Here is a 7,713-nt window from a genome sequence, read left to right as displayed (position 1 = left end):
TTTATCTTGGTCACAGTTGCAAACTCATAATCACAAACTCTCTCTCCCACGATTTCCTGGGAGCCAGTAGCCAAGCCCCAGACAGCTGGAGCAGCCAACAGGGCCTCAACATGCTTGCCTATAGCAGTTGCCCCACCCACTGCAGCCAGAGCCCTCATCCTCACCTCTAGGTGCCCAGATCTGTCACACACACACACACACACACACACACACACACACACACACACACACACACACACACACACACACAGAGTGGCCATGCTCCCAGATGCCCAGGGAGAGCAATGACCTTCCAGAACTTCAGTTTGCAAGCCTGCCTATCCTTCCATAGAAAGCCCCAGCTCTAACCACCCCAGGCAAGCCAGAACCTTCTCCTTCATCCAGCGCTAATCCTGTCCAAGTTTCAGCCTGACAAGAATAGTCAGGGTTTAGAGAGCAGCCTCTATCTCCCTACTCTCAGATCCAGCGCCTCATTTTTCAAATTCTGGTGTATTTCGGGTGGAGAGGAGGGAAATGTACATCTGGCTGACATAAAAAAAAAAAAATGGTGTGGTTGTAATGTAAAGATGGAGTGGAACCAGGGATTTTTTTTTCCTGGAGGAACATTTAAACTCTAAAAATAGACAAAAGATCCAGTCTCAGGAGTGCCAGGATTCTGTTTCCAGTGTGGTGTAGGTTTTTTGGGGGGGAGGGCGGGGTCCCCACAGAGCAAGCACAAGTGTTGCTGACATACCTACTGTGTGCCTCGCACCAAAAGGTACAAGGGGGTGGGCAGGAGGGAAAGACTGTATTCCCACACAACGAAGCCGCAAATGATGGCTACTGAGAATGGGATCAGACACCAGAAGAAGAAAAAAGCAGAGCCTTCAAAACTGAAGGCAGAGGCTGCCCCCGCCCCCCACCCCGAACATTCTGGAAAGGTTTCCTGGAGGAAGAGGCAGAAGTTGGCGAGCTTACCAGAAGGATGGAACATACAAGGAAAAGAGCACTGGGGCACCAGTGGCTCACGCCCATAATCCTAGCTGCTCAGGAGGCTGAGGTCTGAGGATCATGGTTCAAAGCCAGCCCAGGCAGGAAAGTCCATGGGACTCTATTCTCCAATTAACTACCAAAAAGCTGGAAATGGCACTGTGCCTCAAAGTGGTAGAGCACTAGCCTTGAACACGAAAGCTCAGGGACAGCACCTAGGCCCTGAGTTCACACCCCAGGACTGGCCCCCACACACAAAGAGACGAGGGCTTGATGGGACTCGCTCGTGACAGGCCCCTGTGGGCCTGCCTCACCTTGAGCCTAGCTCTGGGCTCCTTGCTTGGAAAGGATTACTTTCTTTGACTCACTAAACAACACTTGTCCGGTAGGTACTGCCATTCCCATTTCACAGACGGAAAAACCGAGTGGCAAATGGATTACACCAACTTGCCGGGGGTTTGTGGAGCCAGGGGCACACCAGCTGCTCCCACAGAGCCCCATGGGTCCAGCCTGACCCCAGGGAGGGGATTCCTGTGGGGAGGGGCAGGAAGGAGGCAGGTAGGCAGAAGGGGACTTTAGCCGCCCCTGGTCCTCCCAGAGGTCTGAAATGAGACCTTCTTTCTCCTCCTCCAGCATGCAGGGCCCTGGGGCAGTTAGGGATTTGTTATAGATATGGGGTCTTGGGGGTTGTAGCTTTTTGATATCCTCCTACCGTTCAGTGCTGGCTGACTAGGCCAGCTACCTTGTTCATTTCAGTCCCAAGCTTGGGCTTGAGATCTGCTGTTATAGTCCTCAGTTCTGCAGTCTCCCAAGGATCAAGGGGCCAGAGGGTATAGGTCCTGGCTGTTGTGAGGCAGCCCCAGAACCCAGTACATGTACAGAAAGTTCCAGGCTGAAAAGCCTGGGTCAGGGCAGCCAGGCCAGCAGGCCTAGCCCACCAGTGATAAAGGGAGCCTCCAGGAAGAGCACTCGGTAAGAGAGTGCTTTGGTGAGCATGTCAGGGCTCAGAGAGGTCAAGTCACTGATCCAAGGCCACACAGGTGGAGATTCCAGCTTCCTGAGTAAAAGGTCTCTTACATCCTCCTGTCCCTCTCTTCTGCCCTGTTAGAGATGAATTGCCCTTCTGGGTAAATCAAGGGGCATGGGTCTCTTTGTGGCCGAAATGAAACAAGGTTTTGAGGCCTTACCTCTAACACAGTGTACCTTCAGATATGCAAAAGGCCATGTCTTGTCACTGAGTCCAGAGGTTGTGTGCGAGGCCTCCCTCTGCATGAGGCTTCAGAGGCCCAGGTCTGTTCCCGAAAGCCCTTTCCTGCCCCTCAGGTCCTCTGGGCAAGGCTTTGGGAAAGCAGCCTCCTACTCCCCCTGCAGGGGCTCTGGTGAATAACTCAGAGTATACCTCCTGTGGCTCCCAGCCCTGCCCATTCCCCAGAAGTGGCCCTTTCTCACGTGCTCTGCCAAAGGGCCCAGGCCTTGCCACCCAAGCCTGTGATCCAGTACTCAGGAAGCAGAGGCAGGAGGATGGAGGGTTCAAGACCAGCTACATAATGACTGTCACCAAAAAAAGTGGGGGGAAGGGGTTAGGCTACTCAGGAGGCTGAGATCTGAGGATTGAGGTTCAGGCAGGAAATGCCATGAGACTCTTATCTCCACCTCACTACCCAAAAGCCAGAAGTGGAGCTGTGGCTCAAGTGGTAGAGTGCCAGCCTTGAGCACAAAAGCTCAAAGTCCTGAATTCAAGTCCCAGTACCAATGAAAGAAAGAAAGGTGGGGAGGGAAGGAGGGGGGGAGAGGGAGAGGGAGAGGGAGAGAGAAGGAAGGAAAGAAGGAAGGAAGGAAAGGAGGGAGGGAGGGAGGAAGGAAGGAAGGAAGGAAGGAAGGAAGGAAGGAAGGAAGGAAGGAAGGAAGGAAGGGAAGGAAGGGAAGGAAGAACCAAAGCAAAACAGAGGAGGCTACATGAAGGACCCCCCCTTCTCCCTCACCAGCATCCTAGGAAAAAAAACCCCAAAGCAGGGACACAGGCCCTCGGTCTTTAGAGTACACACACACACACACACACACACACACACACACACACACACCCCTACACACACCTACACACACACACAGCTTTTCTGTTTGTGTCTGTGAGCTCTAACCCAGCCTCCAATCCAAGTCCAGAGGTAAGTTCGAGATGCATTCTGTCTTCACTATTCATCTCCTGTGGACACTCCTCCAGGTAAAGCAGAGGCTCCAGGTACTAATTGGGGGGACCCTCTTCCCTTCAGGCCAGGATCTGAACCCCCACATGACGGGCCTGCTTCCCAGACTGTCCTGGCCAGTCAGCTCTTGGCCTTTCTTGGCCTGGTGGGAAGGTAGCATGTCGGTGATGGGCAGAGAAGCTCCCCACTTCTCCGGGTTCCACCTTCCTTCCTCCAGTTTCCGTTATCCAGCCAGCTCTGGCGGTGGTGAGTCTTGGCCAAGCCCAGCAGATCCCAGGAGAAAAGAGGGATTGAATCAGGCCAGATGTCCACTTCCCTCTGCGAAGGGTGTTTGTGCCAACCTCTGAAGTGAACCATCCCCAGATGCTGGCCCTGTGGCCTGAGAGCACACAGACCTAGCGAGGGCCATCTGTGGGTGTCCTCGGGACCCAGGAGCTGCAGAGTGGTGGGCCTTTGTCCCAGCTCCAATTTGAGCAGCCCCTAACTTCCCTTTCCTCTTGACCCCTTGCTGTTCCCTCCCTCCTCCCACCATGACAGATCCAGAATCCCTGTCCTCAGGGGCCCGAGGAGGTAGACACAGTGACCTGAGTCACAGAAGGCTGCATACACTGAGCATCTTGCAGGCCCCAGGGCTGAGGAGGTGATGGAATTTGGGGGCGGACAGCAGCACAGGACCCGTGGGCTGCAATTAAAATTCTCATCCTGGGGAATTCCCAGGCCTCTGCAGAGCTGTTTCCATGGCGAGGAGGCTGCTTCCTGGCAGGGCTGGCTCCCTCCCGTGCGTGCCCCTGCCCACAGAAGCCCCTGGCCTGCACTAGACCTTTCTGAGCAGCACATACGGTCCAGCTCAGAGCCTGCAAGGGCCAAGGCAAGGCCCCGGACCTCCTTTCCCAGACCTGTGGTCAGGAATAGGGAGGGAGGCTATCTCTGTGGGTCCTGGGACTGTGTAAGAGGCCACCAGAGCTCTGGCCTGTACTCCAGAGAGACAAGCTACCTGGAGCAGCCTGAAGCTCATTGGGCCTCTTAAGTGATCAGCCCTCACCAGCTAGCCCCCCTCCCCGGCCTACCCGGCCCCATCCTGCTCTACTACCTCAGTCCCTCACTGCCTCTTGCTCATGGGGGCCTTTCTTCCTGGAGATCCTTTCCACAGCCCTGGCTGGGGAAGAGAAGGCTGTTCTAGAATGTTCCCTGGGAATAATAGCAGGCATCAGATGTGGGCGATCTGGAGGCAAAGACTCCAGGCATCCCTGAGGCCTGGTTAAGGAATCCTGAAGCTCAGCAGGCTGATCAGCTTCAATAGAATGCCAGCACACGCACACGCACACATGCACATACCACTGGGAGTCTGAACACCAGGGGGGGGAGTGGATCTGGCGGGGAGCTGCTACTCTGCCCTCCCCTAGGGGCTGCCTCCACTGCCCCCTCTGCTGAGACATCCACACCCACTCCAGCAAGGGAGTGAAGGGACTAGCAGGCACAAATGGTGCCTTTGCTCACCTGGGCCCATTCGTGGCCTGATTCAGCTTCTCGGCTTAGAGGTGCCAGTTGGAGACCATCGTGGACAGGACCCCCCACACACACACACTTTAAAGAGACAGAGGCAGAGTGGAGGGTGAAGGGGGTCCTCTGGCTCCCCCTGCCCACATCCAGGAGGAACTGGGGCCCTTCCCTCTCCTCTCTCTGGGGAAGGAAGAAGAGTATGTCCCCACCAGCTGTGGCCAGCTCCTGGGCACTGGACAGCCCAGTCAACACATACCTGCTGGATATGGGAATTCCGCTCAGAAACAATGGGACCATTCTCTCAGCCTGGCCTCCAGGCATGACGGCCCATGTGGCTAGCCAGGGTGTGTGAGTATGTGTGTGTGTGTGTAAGAGATGGGAGTAGGGGGAAGAGAGAGAGGGAGAGAGGGAGGGAAGAGAAGAGAGAGAGGGATGGAGGAAGGGAAAGGAGTATAGAGAGAAAAATGGAAAGACAAAAGAGAAAGGAAGAAAGAGGAATGGAGTGGAGGAAGAGAGAAAGGGAGTATGAGAGAAGAGGGAGAGAAGGAAAAGGGAGAGAGAAAGAGGGAGGGAGGGAGAGAAAGAAGGGAAGAAAAGAGAAAAGGGAGGGAGGGGAGAGAAGGGAACAAGAGAGAGGAGGGAGGGAACAAGAGAGAGGAGGGAGGGAACAAGAGAGGGGAGGGAGGGAGGAAGGAAGGGAGGAAAGAAGGGAGGGAGGGAGAGAGGGAGGGGGAGGGAGAGAGGAAAAGGAGGATGGGTTATTAGTAGCTGAAGAGCACAGGCAGAGACAGAAGAAAGACCACTGCAGAAATTTTTTTTTTAATTTTTTTATTGTAAAGATACTATACAGAGGGTTACAGTTACATGAGTGAGGTAATGAGTACACTTCCTCTTGAGCATTGTTACCCCCTCCATTGTTTTCCCCCTACCATCCCCTCCCTCCCTCCCTTCCCCAAGGTTCTTTTTTTTTTTTATTGTGATTAAGTGATTACTTAATTTCCGGTAATTCACAGTATTGTGGAATAATGATGCTCGTTTAAAGTCACAAGTTCATTCTAACTTTCCTGGAGCAAATTGTCTATCACAGTCTGTAATATATAACGGTGCTCACATGTTATATACCATATATGTGATCAGCAGCATGGGGATATTTGGTAGTGGTTCAACCAGATGAGTGGGAGTTCTTTGTTTCTTAAGTCCTGTTAGTTTTGTCATATCACCTAACATTTTGAATTTATCATCCACTTATCAGGGAGACCATGTACTGTTTGTCTCTTCGTTCTTGGCTTACCTCGCTCAATATGATTCCTTCTAGCTCCATCCATTTCCCTGCAAATGCCATTATTTTGTCATTTCTAATGGCTGCATAATATTCCATTGTGTATAGATACCACAATTTTTGGATCCATTCATCTGTGGTGGGGCATCTAGGTTGTTTCCATATCCTAGCTATTGCGAACAGTGCTGCAATAAACATGGAGGTGCACGTGTCCTTGTATATTGGTTCCTGTTGTTCAGGGTAGATGCCTAGAAGTGGTATGACTGGGTCGTAAGGGAGGTCAATCTTTAGCTTTCTAAGGACCCTCCAGACTGCTTTCCAAAGTGGTTGTATGAGTGTACATTCCCACCAGCAGTGTAATAGCGTTCCTCGTTCTCCACATCCCCTCCAGCATTTGTCGTTGGCTGATTTGTGGATGTGGGACATTCTGACTGGGGTAAGGTGGTATCTCAGGGTTGTCTTTATTTGCATTTCCTTCACCACCAGGGATGATGAACATTTCCTCATGTGTTTCTTTGCCATTTTTATTTCTTCATTTGAGAAGTCCCTCTTTAGTTCCCTTGCCCATTTAGTAATTGGTTTGTTAGGTTTGGGAGGGATTAGTTTCTTGAGTTCCCTGTATATACAGGATGTTAACCCCTTGTCTGATATATTGCTGGTAAATATTTTTTTCCCAATTAGTTGGTTGTCTTTCTAGCTTGGTTGCAATAGCTTTATCTGTGCAGAAGCTTTTTATTTCAAGGTAGTCCCATTTGTCGAGGCTCTCTCCAATTTGTTGTGACCCTGGGACTCTGTTCAGGAAGTTCCTTCCTGTGCCTATTAGTTCAAGTGTCTCTCCTACTCTGTCCTGCAGTAGTTTCAGAGATTCAGGTTTAATGTTAAGGTCTTTAATCCATTTTGAGTTGATGTTGGTGCATAGTGATAGGCTGGGGTCCACTTTTAGTTTTCTGCATGTGGCTGCCCAGTTTTCCCAGCACCAGCGGTTGAAGAGGCTGTGTTTCTTCCATTGTATGTCTTTGGCTCCTTTGTCGAATATCAGCTGGCTGTAGGCCTGTGGATTTATTTCTGGATCTTCTATTCTGTTCCATTGGTCTTCGGGTCTGTTTTTGTGCCAGTACCATGCTGTCTTTGTTATTATAGCTCTGTAGTAGAGTTTGAAGTTCGGCATGGATAGCCCTCCCATATTGTCTTTATCCCCTAGAATTGTTTTGGCTATTCTAGGTCTTTTGTTGTTCCATATGAATTTTTGGACTGTTTTCTGTATTTCAGTGATGTACGTCATTGGGATTTTAATAGGAATTGCGTTGAATTTGTATATTAGTTTTGGAAGTATTACCATCTTTACTATATTAAGTCGGCCTATCCAAGAGCATGGGAGGTCTTTCCATTTCCTAGTGTCTTCTGCAATTTCTTTCTTTAACTTTTTATAGTTCTCATTAAATAGTTCTTTTACATCTTTGGTTAGGTTAATTCCTAAATATTTTATTTTTCGGGAGGTTATTGTGAATGGGGTTGCTCCCTTTATTTCCCTCTCTTCCTGTACATTATCAGTGTATAGGAAGGCAACTGATTTTTGTGGGTTTATTTTGTATCCTGCTATTTTGCCGAAGTGATTTATGATTTCTAAGAGTTTGGGGATGGAGTTTTTGGGATCGTGGAGGTATAGTATCATGTCGTCTGCAAAAAGGGATAGCTTAACTTCTTCTTTCCCTATGCGGATCCCTTTAATGTCTTTTTCTTGCCTTATTGCCCTGGCTAAGGGTT

Source organism: Dipodomys merriami, unplaced genomic scaffold (genome assembly GCF_024711535.1).
Source record: "Dipodomys merriami isolate MVZ:Mamm:240054 unplaced genomic scaffold, mDipMer1.0.p SCAF_21, whole genome shotgun sequence".
Classification (NCBI taxonomy): domain Eukaryota; kingdom Metazoa; phylum Chordata; class Mammalia; order Rodentia; family Heteromyidae; genus Dipodomys; species Dipodomys merriami.
Note: the sequence above shows the minus strand (reverse complement) of the source record.